General features: G+C 42.1%; 1 long non-coding RNA gene across 6 annotated transcripts in view; it reads left to right on the top strand.

Moving 5' to 3' along the window:
- The window catches only part of LOC104851054, a 236978-nt gene that overhangs the window by 72355 nt on the left and 141359 nt on the right, over positions 1 to 23264 (top strand). The window lies entirely within an intron of this gene.

Below are 23264 nucleotides of genomic sequence, written 5' to 3'. Positions count from 1 at the left end.
CCATTCAGCCACCTAGTTAGTCCAGCGTCCACCCTGATTTTTTGGCCTTTCCCTTAAGCCAAGCATCTGATCCCACAGGCCCTACAGTATCCTGTTTTTCCTTCTGCATATATTTTTTGACTTCTTAGGCTTTCCACTTACTTTGCCACGGCTGTGGTTTCAGCCACATCAACTCTTGTATTTCTGCAATCACTGCATCTTACTCAAAACTCCCTTTTCCCACTCTTGACCTCCTCCGCGTTATTTTCCACATAGAAATCTTTTAAAACACTCATCATTTCATAGTACTCTGAAGCTTAAAGACCTGTGAACGCCTTTGCATTGCCTTAAAGTAAAATGTCTACTGCTTTCCAGGGCATGCCCTACTCTGTGTGAGTGGATTGTTGTGTGCTTCAGATGCTGATCTTTCCAGGCTCCCCTTGTACTGTGCTTAGTCACACTGGTATCTCCTCATTCCTGCATAAGGCTCCAGGGCTTTTTTTAGGGTCTCTGCACACACAGCTTCCACCCTGAGTAGGAAGGGAGTCTTCCCCACAGCCTGCCTGGTAAGCTTCTTTTTAGACTTATGCCATAACTTGAATGGCCCTCCTGCTAGAAAATTTCTTTAAACAACCCATTTGAATAGCTGTCTAATTTGGTACCAGGGATTGAACTCGGGTCGTTGCGCTTGCAAGGCAGGCCACCGAACCGCTGAGCTAAATCTCTGGCCCAGCTGTCTAATTTTCACCCATTTGAATAGCTGTCTAATTTGGTACCAGGGATTGAACTCGGGTCCTTGCGCTTGCAAGGCAGGCCACCGAACCGCTGAGCTAAATCTCTGGCCCAGCTGTCTAATTTTCTTTGTCTCTTAACCCTCTTGGTTTCTGTCATGGCACTTGTCACAGGAATTACTTACTTTTCTCTGTACCTGTTTAACATTTGCCTCTCACTAGCTTATGGGCAGGGACTGTATCTGCTTTGATTAGTGCTAGGTGCCTACTGCACCTTACTGAATTATTCAGAATGGGTACAGGTTCAAGCCAGGAGGTCTGTCTCTGACCTTTGTTTGTTGTGCCCTTCCTAATAGTGACTGTAGAAGTGCTATTTTTGGTTGCCTGGCCCCTGTTCCTCTAACTTAGTCTAAAAACACACCCAGGTGGGAGTGCTGACCTGGGCTGGGCCAACAATGGCTCTCCATGGCTATGGCTGCACCTGCAGCCCAGTCTGCCCAAACTTAGTGCTTCTCCCAGGTCCTGCTATCTGGAGCCACAGAGGACTCTTTCCTTGGTAGTTGTGGGCAGCTAAGGCAGCTAGCTCGAGAGAACAAAGCTAGAGAAGCAGAGATGTGAGACAGAGACAAAGTGATGGTGTTAGAGTCCCTGGGTTCAGGCCCCCCTCTGGTTATGCCTGTCAATCCCAGTCCCTTTTTGGGGCTTGGTTTTCTTCACTTGCAAGGCAGAATCAATATAGTGTCCTTGAGCAATCAGACTCTCTGAGTGTCAGTTTTCTTATCTGTCAAATCTGACTAATGGCGTTTAACCAGTTTGATTTAAGGGGTTATTGTGCAGCCCAAAGGAGAGAGGGTCTACAGAATGTCTTTGAGCTATGTCTTTGTGGTCACATGAATGTATACTTTTAATCTTTTATCGCTGGAATATGAAACTTACTTCTGCTCTTCCCAAGGAGGATTTCTGGGTTTAGTGTGAGCAGCCAGGCTGTGTAATTTAGGGGACTGTTATTTGGGGTCTGAAGGCCGTGGTCCTGGTTGTGGACAGCTCACTGAGCATGCTGAAGTCCCGGAATGGGCAGGCTCTGTGCACTCATTACCCCTGACATTTGCCGACCTTGACGCATTTGCTCACAGAAGTCACGAGAATTGAGAAACAAGCCTCTTTTGGATGAGTGCCAAAGCTTTTTATTTTCATTATTTTTTTCTTTGAGCTGCTAGGAGACCTTCTTCTTCATTAACAGTGTAACACAGAGAGCTTGTATGCCGTGGGCTTTGATCTGAAACTGTTTAAAGTGAAAGCAGCTGCTTTAGCTGAGGATCTCACTCCCAGGTCCCCCGAGAATGCAATGGATAATGAAACAAACAGTTGGACCAGTGCTCTGCTGGTAGAGATGCCCTGCCGGCCTCAGCAAATACGGGGCTTTTAAAAGCCTGCTTCTCACAGCTTCTCCAAAAGGCCCTCTGTGTTCCAGCTGCCCCTCCCAGTTGTTTGAGGCTTTTGAGGCCCCAAATGACCACACGAACTCGAATTCTACCCCTTGCCATGAGATGCACGTAGACCTCCACGGTTCTCTCATATCTTCCCTATGTCCACTCCACTCTCAGTGGTTCACATAGCACCTGGCAGGCACAGAACTTTCCAGATACCTGCTGACCTCCAAGAGACTTAGTCTGCTGGGTGTTGGATCTATGTTTTCCCTAATGGGTTATCTAGTCCTAGTAGACTCTGCCATGTTGAACACCATCAGGTCCAAAGTGAAAGTCATCTTGCTACTGTACTAGTTTCTTGCCCAGCTTTGGTATTTCCTTTTACTTTACTTTTTCTTCTTTCTTCTTGTGATGTAGTCCAGGCTGGCCTTAAATTCATTGTATAGCCCAAGCTGGTCTTTTTTTTTTTTTCTTGTACCTCTACATAATTTTTTTTTAAATTTTTTTATTTTTTCCAAGCTGGTCTTAAACTCATGGTAGTCCTCCTGCCTCAGCCTCCTGAGTACTGGGATTATAGTTGTGTACCATCATGCTCATCACAGCCTTGGTTGTCTTATCTTTCTACTCCATCTTTTTTCCTGGATCCCAGGCTCCAGTTTGACCTTTTTCTTTGACTTGCTTCATAGGTTGAGACAACACTCTGTCCTGGTGATTTGTTGATTGATTGCTTCATGCAACCAAATTAGCAAAGACTCTCTGTCAGGTCCTTTGTAGGTGCCAGGGAGACAGAAAATAGAGCTGCTGTCTCTTGTTCTAGTGCCTGGGCCACTGAGGCAGAACAGTTATTCTCCTAGCCCAAGGCCAGATGAATGCTTCTTATACTTTGTGTGTGTGTGTGTGTGTGTGCAATTCACTTCTCTGGTAAAAATCCACCATGGCTCTACTGTTTGTGCAACAAAGGCCAGCTTTAGTCTGGAGCTCTCTAATACAGCAGCCAGTAAGCCCTGTATGGTACAGAGCCCCTGAAATATGGTTGGCTAGTCTGAATTGAGGTAAGTGGCAAATGTTAAGCACATATAGGTATTGAAAGATGTAGTGTCATTGGATTTTGAATTGCTTTCAAAACTTTTGGATAGATTGGGTTAAATAAAATATTTTTAAAATAAATAAATTTTACATAGAATATTTTGACATGATGTAGAAGGGTTTTCTAGAGAAGCAGGATTAATATGGCAGAGAGATAGATACAGATGTATTGGGGATTTATTTTGGATTTAGCTCATGTGATTACAGAGACTGAGCTGACTATGATACTCTGTGTGCACCCTGGAGAACCAAGGAAACCAGTGGAGGAACCTAGTCTGGGGCCCAGGCCTGAATCCTGAGAAGCCACAGGTATAAGTCACAGAGCCTGAAGACCTGAGATCCCAGAATTCTGATGTCTGAGGACAGGAAAAGTCAGAGATGCTCCAGCTCCGGAAGACAGGTTGAATTACCTTGGCTTTGCCAGCTTTATTCTGGCCAGCTCTCAGTGGATTGGAGAATGCCTTTCCACACTGGTGAGGGTGAGCATTCTTTACTCAGTCTACTGATTACAATGTTAATCTCTTCTGGAGACACCTTCATTAGAAGTGCCTTACCAGGTTCTGGGTATCCCTTAATCCAGTCAAAATGACGTATAAAATTAACCATGACACGTGGCTATTAGCCCAGATTTACATTTGTGGCTTGCATTATGTTTTTACTGTCAGCACAGGTCTATAGAATATGAGGTTTCCCATACCTTACCCCTCATGACTCAACATACATAATCTCATGTCATCCTCACAACAGGCAGATGTAGTTTGAATTATACCATTTACTGATAAGAAAACTGAAGTTCAGTGAGGCGTGGGAGACTAAGTAACATATTCCTGAAGTGCTACAAGCCTCAGGAGAGTCCTCCATTGCACCACATCCACGATGTCTGCACATCATCGTGCTATTGATCCTCTCCACCATTTCCCAGTGGATATGGTTCAGAAAGAGGGCAATAAAATCATAAAACCATAGTTAGACAAATCTGATTCTGGAGGGAGACTGACTGTGGGGTATTTTATGTAGAATGACATGTCCGGTGAGCTTTAGAAGCACATCAGCTTCAGAGCTACTTATTGTGAGTACTGGTTTGTTAGCCTCCCACCACATTGGAGCTCGAGAAATCAGTCAGAAAAAGACTTTGTCTAGGGAAGGAGCCATGCACGATGAGCTGGGCCTTTGATCTCTCTGTTCATGCTTATCTAGCTGATGGTTGGCATGTGAATATGGGCAGGGCTGCTTGGGTGCCTGCCGGTAGCCAGCCACTTTGGTGGTGGGAAGCACAGACAATACAGCTTTTGGGAGGAGTAGATCAACCAAGGGTCACTTTGCAAGGTTTGGAGCTTCTGCATTAGCAGATTGTGGGTGGCAGGAGACAGTCAAATCTGAAGCATTGCTGCTCATGTGGCATCATCTGCTCCCATCAGCCCAGGAGATTTGGGGTTTCCTAAGGTGCATGGGATGTCCTTAGTTGTCTGTTGAGGCACGGGGAGTGGAAGGAGGGGAGCTGAACAGTGACTCAGTGTCTGGGAGCTTGGTTCCTCTAGAACTCATGGAGGTATTCCTGATTCCTGTAGATCCTGGTGTGGATCCAGAAGCCTTTGGATTCTAGGGACTTTGCCTTTTATTTGATTAGAGGGCAACATCTTAGTTTTGAAAGATTATCTGCTTTCAAATAACCACCTCCTCAAAATTAATTTTTGAGTTTGCCTAACCTCAAAAGCTCTTACATTGATCCTCTGCTTTCAAATAACCACCTCCTCAAAATTAATTTTTGAGTTTGCCTAACCTCAAAAGCTCTTGGAATGAGCCCCTCTCTAGCATACTTGCTACATCCCTGGGTCAGATGGTTTTCTCTCTGCTTTCTTTTCTCTCTATTTTTTCTCTCCTTTCTGTTCTCTCATTAGCAAATCTTTTCTACTGAAAAAGGTCATTTGTTGGAAAAGAAAATCCATGATATGAACTTGTCTAGTCCCTCTGCCTGGTCATAAACTTTATCATCTTTAAACTCAAATGATTCTAACCTGGTGATTGAGAGCTCACAGTCACAGTCTCTCTTCTCTTTGAGGACTATCCAGCCAATGTCAAATCTGAGCTCAACCCTCTCTAGCATACTTGCTACATCCCTGGGTCAGATGGTTTTCTCTCTGCTTTCTTTTCTCTCTATTTTTTCTCTCCTTTCTGTTCTCTCATTAGCAAATCTTTTCTACTGAAAAAGGTCATTTGTTGGAAAAGAAAATCCATGATATGAACTTGTCTAGTCCCTCTGCCTGGTCATACACTTTATCATCTTTAAACTCAAATGATTCTAACCTGGTGATTGAGTGAGCTCACAGTCACAGTCTCTCTTCTCTTTGAGGACTATCCAGCCAATGTCAAATCTGAGCTCATTCAATGGGCTAGCTGCTATGATAGGGTACAAAATTACGTTCGTGTTAGTTGGATTCAAGTAGTTGAGAATGTAAGATTTTAAAAAATCACATGTTCTCATCACAATCACAGCTTCTGATTCCACAGACATGTCATATTTCTTTATTAAACCTCTGTCTGGCTCATTTGCAAGTCAACAATTTGCACACTATCTAGAGTGTTTCCATTTAGCCAATAATAATACAGTATCTCTACTTTGAAACTGTATCACTGCTATTTTATGTGATTTGCATGTAATACAATTCAATCATTTATAGCATACATTTTGATGGATTTTAGTATATTCAAAGATCTGTGCACTCACCACCATATCAATTTTAGAAAATCACCCTAACCACATAAAGAAACTCCACAGCTATTAGCAGTAACTTCCCGTTTCCTCTAATGCTCTCATCTACTGAACACTAATCTATTTTCTATCTGTATGCATTTGCCTACTCCGGACACACTGTATAAAAGGAAGAATCAATATGTGATCTTTTGGGACTGGCTTTTTTCACTTAGCTTAATATTTTCAAGGGTCAACCATGTATCAGTACATATTGGAACTAAGTTTCATTTTATTGTCCAATACTATTTCTTTATGTGGCTGTGCCTCATTTTATTTATCCATTCTTCAGCTGATGAACATTTGGTTTCCTCATTTGTCTATTATAAGTGATGCTGCTATTCACATTTGTGTACAAGTTTTTGTAAGAACACATTTCAGTTCTCCTGCATATATACCTAGGAATGATATTGCCATCACAGTTACTTTGCCCCTTTTGAAAACTTCCAGACTATTTTCCAAGGTTGCTGTTCAGTTTTTACATTCCTGTAAAAACTATATGAGAGTTCTGATTTCTCTACATCCTTATAAATACTTGTTATTATTTGTCTTTTTCATTTTAGCCACCTTGGTGGGTGTGAAATGGTTATTCCATTGTGATTTAGATTTGAATTTCTTCAGTACTGATGCTGAGAATATTTTCTTTCCTTTTTTTTTTTGATTTTTTTGAGGCAAGGTCTCACTATGTAGTTGAGACTGACCTGGAACTCACTATGTAGCCCAGGCTGGTCTTGAACTCACAGCGATCCTCCTGCCTCAGCCTCCCCGGGTGCTGGGATTACAGGCATAGGCCACCATGCCCAACTTGAGAATATTTTCTTGTACTTATTGGCTATATAAATCTTCTTTGAAGAATTGTTTATTTTGATTCTTTGCATATGTTGAAATTAGGTTATTTGTCCTTTTGTTGTTGAATTTTAATATTGAATGTTGCATCTACATATATATCTACAGATATATATATATATAGTATTACACATAGATTAGATACAAGTTTAGAGTATATATACAACTTTTAGAGTATTATATCTCTAATATTCTATTAGATGCTTTTAAAAATTAATTTTAGCTTTTTATCTTTATTAATCACATTTTTCTTAAAATTAGTTGTTTAAAATTACTTCAGTGAGATATTTAGTTCATATTTTAATTTTTAATATTTTATTTGTGTAATAATACATATTTGAATATTCTCTGAGTAGTATTTTAGTTCTGTCCTCTAGGTGCTGCTAAGTAATAATTTAATACAATTTGTTTGTCAAAATTTTAAAATTTCCACTTTTCATTCTTTGGGCTAAGGATGAAGGGTTAAACTTTTCAAACTCTCCATCTCTTGTTTTCTGATTTTGTTATTCACTTCTTGTTTTATAATATTGCGATCAGAGAATATTGACTGTTCATTTCTCTGTGTTACAATGTAGAGCTGTTTCCTTTGTGACTCACATTATGTTTGGTTTCTTATGTATCCCGTGTTTTAGGTGATACATACATACATACATATATATATGTATATATATATATATTGTATACATATATGTGTTTATATAAACGCATGTATGTATCTATGTATATATAATGTATGTACACAAAATATATGTGTACATAATTTTTTTCTATGCTAGGGATCCAATCCAAAGCTTGTGCATGCTGGAAAAGTGCTCTACCACTGAGTTACATCCCCAGCCCACAGATCTATTACACATTTATGCTATTTATATAATCTATTTATTGATTTAATATTTTTATTCATTTTATCATAGAGAGAATAAAATCTCCTTATCCTCCATTTTCTTTCAGCATTTTTCTCCTTGGAACTGATACAATTAGTTTTTGACTGATGTACTTATGTCTCTTATTGCATAGATATTCATAGTTGTTATATAGTCATTGTAAGTAGCACTTTTAAAGAAAACCTCAATGAGTTTATTGGCACTTTTTAAGTATGCAATACAGTTACAGTCATCATTGGGATCTTGTACCTTTACATATCAGGTCTTGGTTCTCATTTTTTCCCCATACTCCTGCCCTCCCTTTACCCTGGCCCCCTTCCCTATTTTACAAAGACTTTGTTTCCACTTTTTCATTTTCTCACATTTTTTCTTGTCGCTTATTTCCTTTCCTTTGCTCTTTCCACTTCCCCTACACCTTTAGCCCTTTTCTTCCTATTTCACATTATTAGTTATAAATTTGTATACAGTTATACAATTTATACTTTTTCATACCAGAGAAACTATTCGATATTTACACGTGTGTCTTATTTATTTCACTTAAGAGTATGGCCTCACACATGTGTAGATACTGAATAGTTTCTCTGGTGTGAATAAACTATAATAGTGCATAAGATCCTAATGAGGTAATTGACAATGTGAAATAGGAAGAAAAGGGCTGAAGGTGTAGGGAAAGTGGGAAGGGTAGGGGAAAGGTAATGAGGGAAAAGAAAAAATATGAGAAAATGAAAAAATGGAAATAAAGTGTTTGTAAATAGGGAAGGAAGGAGGGGATAAAGGGAGGGCAGGGACAGGGGCAAAAATGAGAACCAAGAGCTGTCATATAAAGGTACAAGATCCCCAATGATGAATGGAACTGTACTGTATACCTAAAATGTACCAGTAAACTCAAAGAGAGAGAAAAAAAAAAGAGTATGCCCTCAATGTGCATCCATTTTTCTATGAATGACTCTAGTTTCTCATTCTTCATGGCTGAGTAGTAAGTACTCCATTTTATAGAAAAACCACATCTTCTTTATCCATTCTCCAACTGATGGGCATTTGGGCTGTTTCCAAGTTTTAGCTATTACCAACCTAAGTTGCACTTTCACCTCTTCTAAAGTGCTCTTCGTTTATTATTTAATGCTGCGTGCTCTGAGTTTAAGTTTGTCTTGTGTTTAGATAATGCCCTTTGCTTTTTCTTTCTGCTGTTGATTTGCATTTTTCTGTTATCTTTTTCCTTTCTTTTTTTTGTACTGGGGATTTAACTCAAGGCCTTGTGCTTACAAGGCAGGTGGCAGCACAACTGAACTAAATCCTTGGCCCTGCCCATTCTTTTTTTTCAGCTTTTCTAAATCACTTTGTGTTTTGTGATATCTCTTGTATAAAACTTAGGATTTTCCTTTGCTTGTAATATAATCTGAAATATATATTTTTTTAAATAGATAAATTAATTCCATTTACATTTATTAAAATAGCAGATATATTTGACCTTAGTGAATATTATTTTGACGTTTTCTTTTTTACTGTTTTTCAGCAAATCTTTATATTATCAACTTTCTTTCACTTTTAAAGCAATGGCAATTCTGAAAGAAAGATTTGTATTTTTTGTTCTCATGCCAATCACATTTTTATACAGTACTGTTCTCTATTTTTGATAGTATCAACTAGTATATTTTTGTATAAATGACAGTTAATGTGCTTTATTTTCCTAGTGCCTCTTTTTTTAACCACTCAGTATTAGTTGTCTCAGTTTATACCACTGTCTCGTTAAAGATGTTTGTACTCACTCCTTACTTGGTTTGTTGGCTTTGAATCATAGTCTCTTGCTCTCACTATTAGAAATGCAACAATATATGATTGTGTCTATGTGTCTTTTCCTTACCTCTTTTCTTCTTTTAAATTTTCATGAGTTATATTATTTATACATTGTCAGGGCACATAGCAGTTACATCGTATCTTTCACTTTCAACCCTTGCTTTATTTAAACTTAGTTTTGCAGTTATGGTATATAGTGCCCATCACCTATCTTTTTTGCTATCTTTTATTTCCTTCATTATCTTTTAGTTGGCTGATATTTAATTTTTTTTAGATTTCTCTGGAAAGGCTCATGGGACAATGCTACATAAATTTAAACATTTCAAAGCAGTAGCTTTGTTTATGCTTTTAGAAGGCTATTCTTTGCTGTATATGTAACCATTGGCTTGTAAGTCACTTTCTTTGGCCATCTTATAGATGTAAAGTACATTATTTTCTTATTTTGCATATCACTTTTGAGAAATCTGGCACGTCTGAACTTCCTCCCATTTAATGGCTTGTGTCTTTGTTTGGATAGCCAGGGAGAATTCCTTTTCTCCCTCTCTTTCTGGTCCTTCCTTCCCATACTCCTATCCTTTTGTTTCTTTCTGCTGTTTCAGTGGATGTGCTGTTGTGGTTGCATTTTCTTTGATCACGACATTCTCTTATAATATGTAGAGTCAAATCTTCTTTTTATTTACTCAGTTTCATGGTTTCAGTTTTATTCTCTAACTATGTGCCTGTTGGATTTACTCTGACTGTAATTTTCATTCTAATCTCCTTTAAGTTTATCTTCATTTTATTTTGGTTGCTTTTCTTGTCTCTTTCCTTTATATCCTTTGCTGTTTTCTATAGGGTATAATCTACCTCACATGCTTTCCAATGTTGGCTTCATTTCTTTCATCATTTTTACTTTATGTCAACCACTTTCTAGAGTTTTATTAGTTTAAAATTCTAAGTTATTCCTATTTTCTTGCTATAACTTTCCCGAATTCTGACGTTTCTATTTTATGATATTTTAAAACATGGCTACTTTATTACTTTTTTTTCATTGAGTGTATTGGTACTTTTTAGGTATACATACAGTGACATTCATCATTGGGATCTTGTACCTTTACATGACAGGTCTTGGTTCTCATTTTTCCCCTTGTTCCTGCCCTCCCTTCACCCCTCCTCCCTCCCCTATTTACCAACACTTTATTTCCATTTTTTCATTTTCTCATATTTTTTTCCTTATTTCCTTTCCCCTACCCTTCCCACTTTCCCTACACCTTTAGCCCTTTTCTTCCTATTCCACATTGTCAATTATACCGTTAGGATCTTATTACACTTTAAATTTTCACACGAGAAACTATTCAGTATTTACACATGTGTCTTATTTATTTCACTTAAGAGTATAACCTCAATATGCATCCATTTTCCTATGAATGACACTAGTTTCTCATTCTTTGTGGCTGAGTAGTATTCCATTTTATAGAAAAACCACATCTTCTTTATCCAGTCTCCAACTGATGGGCAATTTTTAAAAGGATTCATGGTGATGTGTTTATGTCCACTTTTTTCTTGCTTGATAGTAACTTTTTAATGAATGTTGTTCATTTATAGGTAAATTCTGCAACTTTCTTCACATTTTAACCTTTGTATATATGCTACACTAGTTCACTTTAATAAGATCACTTTCATTAGCTTGTTGAATATTTTTCACCTCCAGCTATCTACATATGATTTCTGATGGAATGCTTCATAACCCCGGAGTGCTCTTTTTCCTCATTCACAAAAATGTCTGATTTTTAGAAATATGTGTCATTCTTTGTTTTTCTTTGGATTCCAGGGAACTCCACGTATGAGTTCTGGTTCCTTCCATCCCTGCACTTTATTGCAAATAGAGTATATAACTTGTACATTTCAGGGTGAGCCCTGGCCTTCAGATCTCCCTTGCCTTACCTGAGATCTGCCCTCAGTGGTTCTCTTGCAAGTCCATCTTCCTTCCTTTCTCTTTCTTCCCATAGATTTTTTTTGTGTGTGTGTGAGTGCAGCTGATTTTTTCAAACATTAAGCATATTTTGGTGCCTGCAAATAAAATCTGGTTCCTACTTTCATTGATGGTAGAGCTCGTGAATTTTTCTTGCTCCTGTCATGTGACTTTGTGGAGAAGGGCACATAGGTGGTATATACAACCATGTTCATACTGGAAGCTCTGAGATTGATTTTAATGTCTACCATCATGAATTTTTCCCTGCTGTGAAACAGTGAAGGACTGAGTTTGAGAGTTCTTGGAAGACTTTTTTTTTTTTTCTGGCTTAACAATATAGGAAATTTTAGCTACTTCTGAGATAAAACGTTAAGCATTAAATGTTTCCATTTGGCCTGTTTTGGAAAGAAGTCCTTCTAAACACTAATGTGTTTCTTGCTTTTTTGATTTAAAGAACCAGCTCTGTGTGGGCGAATGGAGACTGTTGGAGACTGGGGGTTATTAAGACAACGTTGTACTAAAATGTAGTTATTACATTAAAAGAGTAGAGGATGAAGAGGTTTTAAAATTGTTGTAAGTTTTTTTTTTTTTGGTTGATATATAACTCCTCCCTCTTTCTGTTTTGTGAGTAGATTTTCTTTAGGCTCCCTTTCTTGTACCTATTACAGTGTTCGCCTGTTATGATCATGCTTAGAGTCAGAATTTGGACAACAAAGACACCCCATAAAATCTGCTTTAGTTGCTTGGGAGTTTTGCTTCTTGGATCTCAGCAATACTGGGACTAGGAAAAGATGTTGAATTTCTGACAAATCAGGTGCTTTTTTAGTTTTGACTTTGTATATGTTTAGTGATATGACTATAATTTAAAATGCCATATAATCCCTTTTATCTGGACATATAATGAAAAATGCTAAAGAATTCCTTGCCAAGCCTCCTCTTGCCTTGCACAGAAGGGAGTTTGTGTTCTGTGCCCAGTCGTCCTACTGTGGGGTGGGGGAAGGCACAGACATTTGCTATGCAGGTGGAGTACATAGGGAAGGTTCTAAAGTTGTTAAGTGCAAGCTGCAAGATTCTAAGATTAATTGTGCTTCACTCTCCAGTGAGATTAGTGTATTATAAATCATAGAGGTATATCCCATCAATCTGGCGCCTGGATGCAGAGAACATGATAACCCCTAGCTCAGCAGAAATATACTTTCCATCCATTACAGCGTCTCTCCTGGAATAAACCATGCTCTTCTCAGATAGAGCCAGGGCAGTGGACAGCATTTTAAAGACATCTTTGAGATAGTGTGGTTTCTCTTACAACAGGGAAACGACTTCTATGGCTTCTTGATTTTTTCCTATAACAGTAACTTTAAACAGGATATGTCCACAGAAGTGTTTTTGAGTAACTTAGGATCTGCTTATCCCTTGGGTAAGTTCTCTGGAGTGTATACAAGAAAGAAAATAGATGATCCCTATTCTCAGTGAAACTTCTGTTTAACTAAGGAGAAAAGACATACTCATTTTAATAGTGTGACTTTGAGGCTAATAGCTAGTTTTTATGTAGCACTTACTGTATGCTTACTGATAGACTATTCTAGGAGATAGAACACATTGCAAAATCCACGCTGGAAGGCTCATAGAAAGGTGAGCTACCTGCTGGCCAGAGTAGTCTGGTGGGTCCCGACAGAAGGGAGGCCTATGCCAGACCTTAATGGGGGAAGGTATTAGAGGTGTGAGAGAGATACCTCTTTTTCCAGTGTTATATGTAGACTGCACCAGAGAACTGAGGTCAAACAGGCAGTGAACGAATGCAAAAGGAAAGGCTTGGACCTAGCCAGCAAAACCAGGCAGGGCCAGTGTCTCTTGATGTGTGCCTCTGTGCCCTGCCCTGCCTCCTCTGTCCTCAGAGCCAGCTTCATTTCACTTTGGGGCACCCTACCTTGCGGAGGATTCCTGGAACGTCTCAGCAAGGAGGGTGGGGAAGTGGATGATTTGCTGCAGATGGAGAAGCAGGTCCTGTGGGTTACACTGAGAAGGTCAGTTGACTAGGTTGTGCCGGCTGGGTTGTGTGTGTGGGTGCTGCCAGGGCCCAAGTTAGTTTACCAGCATCTGTCAGGGAGACGAAATGGTGCGGCTGATTTGCTGTTAGGAGGTGGGGTCTGGTCAGAAGAGGCGGGTCACGGGGGCATGACCAGAAGGGTTTACCTCCCTTCCCAGCTCCTCTGCTTCACTCTCCACTTGTGGGCCGCCACGCTGTGAGCGGCTCTTCTCTGCTATGCTCCTCTGCATGGCTTCCTGCCTTGGAGCCAGCCAACTATGGACTGAAATGTGAGCAAAGGCAACCCTCTCAGCTTTGAAGTTGTGGGCATTGGGCATTTTGTCGCAAGAGGAGTAAAGTTACGAAGACAGAGGCATTGTGTTAAACTGGGCGGCCTGGGCCTCTTTGGAGGTGGAAGTTAAGCAAGCACTGATGAGAAAAAGGTTGCTTTGTGTGGCTTTCTGGAGTCAGGGAAGCATGACAGGCAGAGGAGCAGCTAGAGCAGAGGTTCTCTGCGGAGGTGTGCTGAGTGTGCTCGAGAACCATAGGAAAGTTGTGGGGTATTGTGACCTAACATCCAGGCCTTGTCCGCTGTGCAGGCAAGCTTTCTGTTTAAGAGAATCTGAGGATGTTGTGTGAAGATCTCACAGTAGAGGGGTGAGAGTGGGAATGGAGGATCAACTTGGAGATTGGTGCAGTGGTTAGGCGAGAGGTGCAGGAGGGGTGGAATGCCAGGGTAGGTGAGGGAAAAGTGGATGAAATCTGTATATACTTAAAAGATAGGATGAACGAGCTTGCTGATGATTTGGGTAAGGATGTAGAGAAGAAAGACGTCAAGGTGACTTGCAAGATTTTGGTCTGAGTCACTAGCAAAGCTGATTTGTGGATCACAATACAAGTATGGATTTCAAGGGGTGGGTGTGAAGAGTTGCTACTTCAAGGCAGGTTTAGGTCACCAAGGGAGTAAGTCAAGAGAGAAGAAATAAGGCCTGAAAGCTTGAGACCTGGGGTTTCCTTTGTTTAGAGATTGAGGAGATGAGAAGAAGGATCCCAAGAAGGAGGTTGACAGGGAAGAGCCAGTGAGAAAGGAAAAATAAGCAGTGTGTGTTGCCTTGGAAGTGAAGTGGGTTTCAAAGAGGAGGGGATGGTGGCTTCTGTGAAACGCTGCAGAAAGGCCAGTGGAGGTGAAGACCAGAGGTCCCCGGGGACTCTCCACAGCAGGTTTGGTGGCTGGTGGGGAAAGGCCTGGATGAAGTGGGCTCAAGAGAGGGTTTGAGGAGGAAAGTGGAGACAGCTGCAAGTGTTACCTCTCCGTGGAATTTTGCTACAAAGTGGGGCAGAGAAATGAGGCTGCCCCTAGGGTGGGTAGGCGGGGTCAATGGATGAATATTTCTGAGATGAAAGAAAAGCAATATGATTATTGGAAAGATTCAGTACAAAGGCAAAGCAATGACACCAGAGACAACCACAGGGACAATGGCCTCTAGCTGGTGAGAGCGTGTGGAATGTGGTGACCAAATGGGCAGAAAGGGCATTTGTACAGGAGGGCAGGTGGGTGGGAGGTCTGGGGTAACAGCATACATGAGCCATCTTCTGATAGCATCAATTTTCTCTGTGAATTGAGGAGCTGGGTCTTCAGCTGAGTGTGAGGATGGAGGAGGAGGAGCAAGGTGGCTGTCTCTGAAGTCAGGAGAGGACACCAAGTGGAGTGGGTGGCATAAATATCAGGTACCACTGAGGGCCTCTGGAGGGAGGTGAACTTAAAAGCAATCCAGTCAAAATGTCTCAAGATAGCATTTTATATAATGAATCAGATATGGGGCTTATTAAACCATGAGGGAGACATTTTTGAAGGATTTCCATTGCTGTCAGTGTCCTGTCGTGTGTAGGAGTTTACTTCTAACAAGTGGCCTCTGGTCACAGCTCAGTAAGCCAGGCGAGGACTTGGGCAACTTCACACAGACTTCAGTTTTAGCTGAAAACATGCTGAAGGGTATGGGAAAGATACACAGGCAGCATTTTTTTCTTTTCATCACCACATAAGAATTTGGGCACAGCTTAGTGGGCTGACACACTGGAACCCATTAGGGCAGGAGGAGGTGGCCATGCAGACTGGAGGGGAAGGAGGGCCAGATGCAGGGATCTATGAGCGATGCCTCGAGGGCTGTGGGAACATGTTGGGGAAGGGACTCTGTGGGGCTGGAAGGTGTGCTGCCACCTTTCCAGAGGGTGGCACAATTCCAGAAAGTACTGTCTTACTGTGTTTTGTGTTTTCTTCCTGAGTCAGTTCTACTGCTGTTTCTTGTATGGCAACACTTTTCCTGCTTCAAGCCATACTCAGTCTCCCTTCGCGCTCTATTATACGAATTCCTCGTATAGCTGTAGGGTAAGGTGGCTAGATTTAGCTATATGCAGTGCCCCCATTTAATATACATATTGTGTACTTATACTACTAATTATTTATTGTTCATCTGACATTCAAATTTAATTAGGTGTCCTGTGTTTTACCTGCAACTCAATTAGTGTTGGAAACAAGTATTCATTTAACAACACTTTTTAGAGAAAGGACTTTTGAGAGCCTTTATTGGGCACTGGGGAAAGGGATTTTATCCTCAGAGCTTGGAGGTGCTGTAGGCTGATCAGACCTGCATTTAGACCTCTAGCCAAATAGGAGCATGAAAAAATGTTGCAGAAGTTTCAGTTTAGAGAAACTCTCCTAGTCTTGGCAATTCTCATTTGCAATGATACATTTATAGAAAACCTGTTTTAATTTTAGTATACATGAAATTTTTGTGATTTATTTTCATTGAATTTTATAATTTTCAACTTTAATGATAAATGGGGAAGGAGATGCTTAGGACATCCAGAAATCTTCATTAAGAGTCATCTGCCTATGAAGAGTTTGTCATCTGTTACTGGTATCATCACCGTCATTGATAAGACATGGCAGCTGTGTGGCTGAGGCAGGAGGACACTGTGGTTAAGAGCATGTGCATCCCGAATGTACCATTCACTGCTCTGGGAAGCTATATAATCTCTCTGTGACACTGTTTTCACACTAGCAAAATAAAATATAATCATACCTGCTTCAGAGGGATTGGTGAGAAGGTTAAAGAGTTACAACAGGTCAAGTTTTAACTGCAGTGCTTAACACATGGCAAGTGCTAGAGAAGTGCTGGCTAAATATGATTTTAAAGTTTTTTTAAACATATGTTGTATGGGCTGCTGAGGGAGCTCAGAAAAGGGAGTGGCCAAGCGAGTGTCCCTGTATCCCTGAATGTCCCTGCCTGCCTCTTCATCTGCATCCTTAGTCCCCTCAGCTTCCCCTACATGGGTGAATAGAAGCTCTGTAAACACGTATTTTTGTGTCTATGAACACTATTGCCAACGTAAAAGATGTTCCTGACATTTCTAGGTGATGCTTTCCCAGGTCAGTGAGCTCCACGTACTTTAGGTACCTATAGTTGCACTATCTCTAATTCATTTATAGAGACTAAGGAGAATGCATTTAATTCAGTATATCTGAGGTGAACAGTGTGAATACCCTAGAAATTGGAGCAAGCTGACAGCTCATTTGCCATTCACACCCCAGTGTACATTACCACATATCATAAGAATAGCAGATACAATTGATGGAGCATTTAATAAGTGATGAATGTCACTTTAACTACTTAATGCACATGCACTATCTGATTTCCCAAACCTTTCTGATTGCTGGGTGTTATTCTAGACAAGTAAGTGGAGGTGTAGAGTGTTTAGAAAATTGCCTGAAGTCATTTACATAGCAATTAGTTGTCTTGAGCTGAAGTTCAAGATTGTCATACTTTACAATCTATGCTCAAAATAAATAAACACATTTCTCAAAAAACTAGTGGAGAAGACAGCAGAGACGAACACTAAATGGTTTATTCATTTGTCCCAGTGCAGCATCTGCAGAGCTGCAGAGCACAAGGTCTGCCCCTCAGGGGACAGAGTCACACAGAGCTGGAGGTAAGAGGATGCAGTGGGTGCTCTAGCATGGAGACTCATAAAGTGCCCAGGTAGCACATCAGGCAGCATCAGTGGTACTAAGGAGGCAGTGGCCAAGGATGTCACAGAGGAGGTGATGTCCTGCAGAAATGTGCAGACCAAGTAAGAGAAAAGTGCTTATTTAGGTCTTACTAGATTTTAATAAATGTTAAATAAGATTTTCAGTTACTATCACTCTGCCTTGATTACATGGAAAGTAAGGAAGCATATTCTCGAGGGTCTACTAGATACAATGCTCTGTATGAGGCACTATAATAGAGAGGGTAGCTTCCTGACAACCATCTGAGGTGGATACTCTAATCTCCATGATACATGCAAGAAAATCCAGACTCAGATTGGTCAGACTTGTTGAAAGTAAAAATTAGCATGCATTCAACAAGTTCACTTATCTACTTACTCATTCAGGAACTTGTTGAACATTTATCCTGTACTGGGCAATGTGCTTGGTGCTGAATAACAATGGGCAACCAAGGAGAAATAGATGTGTTGTCTTGAGTTTGCCATCTAGTGGGGGAGATGAATAGTAATTAAATGACATGTGGGTATATGTGTGTCCTTGTGTGTACATGGGTGTGTATGTGTATGTGTATATATATGTCTGTGCTCTAATATATGTGTGTGTGTGTATAATCCATAAATACTTTCTTTTGGTAATAGCCTTCTCTGAGAACAAGTCTTGGTGGGGTAACTGGGGAGCACCCGTTATTGTCCTCTGGCTTTTCTCGCACAGGCCCATGCCTAGGTACTGCAGGGGAGGGCCATCTGTGGAAGCCTTCGGTGCAGCTCCACTGTGCACACAGGACAGCTGTGCTCTGTGCCTGCAGGGAGCACTGTGCGGATGCAGAGCAGAGAGGAGGACCCTGGAGAATCCTCTGGCTTTTCCTGCACAGGCCCATGCCTAGGTACTGCAGGGGAGGGCCATCTGTGGAAACCTTCGGTGCAGCTCCACTGTGCACACAGGACAGCTGTGCTCTGTGCCTGCAGGGAGCACTGTGCGGATGCAGAGCAGAGAGGAGGACCCTGGAGGACTGCACAAGGTGACTGAAAACACTACCTACGTACGCTTTTGTGACACCCTTGGCGGGTGTGGTAGAGGGAGGCTTAAGTGCCTCCAGATCTATGTGGGGGCAAAACCTGATCTGAGAAAGGCAGTTTAGTGTCCTTAATGAAGTGCTCATTTCATCTGATCTTTTCAGGTGTCAGTGTTAGGGCCTTCAGGATCGTAGGAGGGTGAAGCAGTCTGCTGTGTTGATTGGGAGCAGGGTACCACAGAGTTGGGTGGATAGTACCCTGGTGGCAAAAGGCAGCTCTGGGTGTTTCACGCACTGAAGCCTCTGCTGCAAGCAAGAAGAAAGCACGGGGCCTCAGGAAGGCTCAAAGACAGGCTTAATATTTCCTAAGATTAACTTTTTTCTCTTACTAGTCTGAGATGGGCTGAACCCAGAAAGCACATTTTTATATTTTTTTCAGTATAAGATTTTTTTATTGTAAACCACAGAAATAGATCTTGTCTCATAGAACCAATTTAGGGAGAAATCTCAATTCTGGCTTTTAGTCACCAAATATTTTATTTCTTCCACTGCACCTGTGCTTCTCGAATTTTAATGTGTGTGCAATCTACAGGAAGTCCTGCAGGTGCTGATTCAGCAGTCTGGGCTGCAGCCGAGATGATGCTTTTTTGACAGTGCTGCTGGTCTGCAGACTGCAGTTGGAGTCGTGAGGAAATCTACCTGTGGGATCCTCCCAGCCCTTCTGTCACTCTGAAAACATGGTCTTTGCTCTCTTTAGTAACTTTCTTACACTTGAAGGTTGTACTCTTTGTGTAAGTCAAAGCTTATTTCTGTTCATTATTGAAAAGAATTTCAGTCTAAAAACTTTTTGAACAATTCTTTGTCACTGCTGCAATTAGAACTGTGATCCTGCTTCTTCAATGAAGAAGGGTGTGTAGGGGCCAGTCCAGAGATACACCCTCATTTCCCTCAATGCATTTGCTCAGGTGCTCAGAGACAGGGGAGAGAGATGCGGAGGTTAAGGGTGTTCCTGTCTCCTTCATGTCAGCCATGGGCTCCAGTCTGCTTCAGATTGGTTCATTTGCATGGGCCCTTTGCTGGTTCTCTCTCTAATGGTGCAGTATGGGGCTCTGAAGCAGTGCTCACCAAGATCCCTGAGGAACTTGCCAGACTGGCAGCATTGCCTCCCTTTAGCTCCTGGAAGTACAACCTCACTGCCCTTTTGGAAGGCTGAGTGTCCTCTCATATGGCCCTGGAACTACCTGTCTTACTGGTGTGGCATCAGTCTTTCTTCTTGAGCTGGGTCCTAGCTGTGAGGATGGGTGAGAGGATGGCCATTTCTACTTCTCCCATTGGCGGAAAACCCTTCCAAGCAGAAGTACAGTGCTTGGGTACTTCTCCCGGGATAGCAGGCATTTCACTGCACCCTTCCAGTACTAGGTGGGAAGAGGAGGCCATGGATGAGACTTTGCCCATCCCGTGTCTCATCTGTTCTTGGAATCCACTGCTCCCTTCTTCTGGAATAATCCCTAGAATTCAATCAATTCGTCTGGCTCAAGGCTTATTTTTATTTTTGACATTTTTCTTTCAAGGTGAACTGATCCCCAGCAAAACAGGGCCAGGAAAGGGGTGAGTCTTACCACATAAACCTTGTAGTTTTAGTTCTGATGGCTTTTATTTGCTGATGGCTCTCTCTTTGCCTCATGGTACTCGGTGGGATGCATATTTGGAAGCAAATTCTCCTTAGTTCAATGAGTTGCATTCCACAAGGTAGCAGTGTTCTCTTTCTACCCATGGACAGAACCCTGGCTCCTGGGCATAGCAGCTAACCAAGGTAGGCATTTTTGACACCCTGTTGTGCTTTGGGCTGCCAGTTGCTCTCTTTCTACAGGAACTGGCATCATGGTTGTCACCTTGGTCCCTCAACTGGAAACCCTCAAATATTTATCATCTGGAGAGACTACAAACCTGGGCCATTAAACAGCAGACAGATCTTTGTATTTGTGAAAGCTCACAATTAATATTTTATGGAGAAAGGATTAATAAAACATCATGCAATTACCAGCTTCCCTTCAGCAATCACATCTCATTAAGGTAGGAAGAGGCTGCCAAGAGGGCTCCTTGGCAAGCAGCAGGCTGGGCTCTGACTTGCAGGGCACACTTCTGGTTTAGGAGAGTGACAGCCCCCATTCTGCCTTATTTGATGAAGAGTTTTCTCCTAGAAATGGCTTGATAAATGGGGTCTGCTCTCAGTGGGTGACTTGATCTGTATCCTAGCACTTTCCACTAATTTATTCATTGATGTTGTCCTCTGTATCCCACCGTGCAGTGGTTAGTATTTCCACCTCCAAAGATTTCCATTTTCCCTCAAAACTGACTGGTTTATCTGCTCTGCTCTGTTTAGGCTTCTGTCCCACAAATGCAACACCGACTACGTTCTGCCTTCTGTGGCCCCTTCCCAGACGTCATTCCCTGTCCTTCAAAGTTGTGCAGTGACCCCATTTTCCTTCACCCTTCATGAAGAATCACATGGGAAAGGTAGAGATGAGAGGCATTAAGATAGTTTCAACACTTCCTCAGCTGAGCTACTGAAAGTCACCCAAACCCCGTCTTTCTCATCTAAGCCTTTCTCTTTCTCCTCGTCTTGTTTTTTTTTCTTCTCTGAAGTGTAGCAGTTGGCAGAGAACAGTGGGTTTGTATTTGAATCTGAGGTCTGACAGAAGCCCACAGGTAGACATGGGTAGGTGGCCTCATCTTTCCAAGCCTCAGGTTCTTGTCCTGTGAGTGGGGTCACAGAACCTATGACATGGAGTGCCACAAGGAGCCAAGGAACACACTTCATGGGAGGGAAGCTGTGCTTGTTAAATTTGAGCAATTTTGGGTAGCACCAGAGGTGCTGGGCCGAGCGGCTAGCTCTGGTAGCCCCAGGGGATGGCCTTTCCTAGTATGCAGGGCACCAGCCATTTTCTCTGTGACATGCTGTCATCTTCAGTGGTGTCTCTGCCTGTCTGACACTATCGCTTCCTTTCTGATGTCCCTGTGTGCACCTGTGGGTCGGTCCAGGTTCAGCAGGTTGACATGGTCCTATGGTTTCCAGAGACAGAGCCGACAGCACATTCTGATTTCCCTCAGCTTGCGTTAACTTACACCCTCCTGAGAAGGCTGTGATCAATGAAGTCCAATCAGACATGTGGAATAAAAGATCATCAGGCTGGGACATCACACCTGGCAGCCTGACAGTTTACCTATGTGCCAAAGCACCTTCTCTAGACCCCTCAGGGCTGGAGAAAAGAAAAAGGCCTCAGCGACAGCATCTTTAGAGCCAGACTGGAGCGGGGGGGCACTCTCATCCATTTTGTTAGATCTACTATTCAGGTCATCTGCAACATGTTGTTCCTGATATCCTAAGACAAACAGAAGGAAAGAGAACTGTCTGTATGATTGCTTCCACTCACCAGCCAACCTGTCTGTGGACCACAGGGGAGGAGGGGCAGAGAGGCGGGGGAGAGAACGGGAGGGAGGAGGAGAGAGAGAGAGAGAGAGGGAGGGAGGGAGGGAGAGAGAGAAACAAGAGTCAGAGAACCACTAGAAAGGTTAATTTGATTTGGATCAGACTGTGGTGATGGTCGGGTAAGTAAGTGGAGAGTTTGGGATAAGTGCCTTCCCATCCAGGGCAGTGCCTTTGGAATCATCTGACAGTTTTAATAAAAGATGTGATGCAATTAGATATGTTTGTTGGTAAGGTCACTGTAGGGAATTCTGTTAGTGCCTTATCCGAATAATTTCTTCACGCTGGCGTCCCATTCCCAGCTGCTGTGAATATTTGCTGCTAACAACTCACAGCTGTCTCCTTCTCCAACGAATTGTCCTTGGTTAAATTATTGCTCATCTTCCCTGCCTGAAAAATGATGTCTCCCTCCTCCCTGGTCCCAAGTCAAAGGATAATAGGCACAGGGAAGCAATCTGCCCTGCCCCAAGGTGGGGCCAACTCTTGTTCAGTTATGTTCTTGAACTTACCTGAATGATCAAGCTTACTACAGATCCCTGCTTAATTCCTTCCTCTGCCTCATCTTACTTTTTTCATCTCCCAGTCAATCACTTGAACAAGAACCCCCACCTTAGGCTCTGTTTCTGGGAACCCGACCCAAGACAGACCATGAGGACCCAGTGCTCAGGAGATGGGTAGGAGGCTCTGCCATGGCTCTGGCGTAAGTGAACAGGGCTGTGATCTGGCGAGGAGGCAGTAAGAGAAGAAAGGAAGAAAGAGGTACCAGAGCCAGCGAGATGGGAGACCGACAGGACCCCATACCTGGCTAAGTAAGGGGCTGGCAGAGGAAGCAGATGGACCTGATTATTCCAGTTGAGAAGAATAAGAGCACAGGTGGTGAGACCACTGATGAACAGAAAGAAGTCATCCCTTGTCCCTTTTCCCTTTTCTGTCTCTGAATGGCAGCCTCTCCAGCTGACTTCTGCCTTTCTTCTGGGCCTGTGCTGCTGCTCTGCCCCCGGCTGCTCTATGCAGCCTGGCAGAATCTGTTCTCCACGTGTGTCTCATTTTTCCAGATGGATGTTGAGTTCTGTATTCAGGGACTGTGTTGTATTCTTTTCTGTGGGAGCTCCACGTATGTTTTTCATGTATAAAAGGAATTTAAATGGACAACCATATTAGTCTAGAAATGTTTATTATTTTTTTCCATGTGTACAGGGGTAACACATCGTACTAAATATGTAAGGTCATATCTACGTGGGTTT

The sequence above is a fragment of the Fukomys damarensis genome, unplaced genomic scaffold (assembly GCF_012274545.1).
Source record: "Fukomys damarensis isolate Sample0158 unplaced genomic scaffold, DMR_v1.0_HiC HiC_scaffold_37, whole genome shotgun sequence".
Lineage (NCBI taxonomy): Eukaryota > Metazoa > Chordata > Mammalia > Rodentia > Bathyergidae > Fukomys > Fukomys damarensis.
This window is presented reverse-complemented; position numbering and strand designations above follow the sequence as displayed.